The following is a 285-nucleotide window of genomic DNA, read 5'->3' as shown; positions in this document are numbered from 1 at the left end:
TTTTGATAGAAATTGTCGTAAAAAGCTTATTTCTCAATTTTAAAATCCTTTACATACATAACTTGTATATATATATGATCAAGACAATTTTAAATACTTTGACATTCACAAATTCTTAGAATATCTACCAGCTTATGTTGTCCACAAATAGCATTTAAAATAAATTGACATGTCTATCCACTATAAAGCAATATATATATAGTATGGAAATTTGAAAATTGATACCCCCTACTCACCTTACAATAGTAGGATGCTACATCATTATTGATTCAAGTGCGTATCTAG

This window comes from Theobroma umbraticum, unplaced genomic scaffold, assembly GCF_002168275.2.
Source record: "Theobroma umbraticum cultivar Fairchild unplaced genomic scaffold, ASM216827v3 scaffold_51.0, whole genome shotgun sequence".
Taxonomy (NCBI): Eukaryota; Viridiplantae; Streptophyta; class Magnoliopsida; order Malvales; family Malvaceae; genus Theobroma; species Theobroma umbraticum.
Note: the sequence above shows the minus strand (reverse complement) of the source record.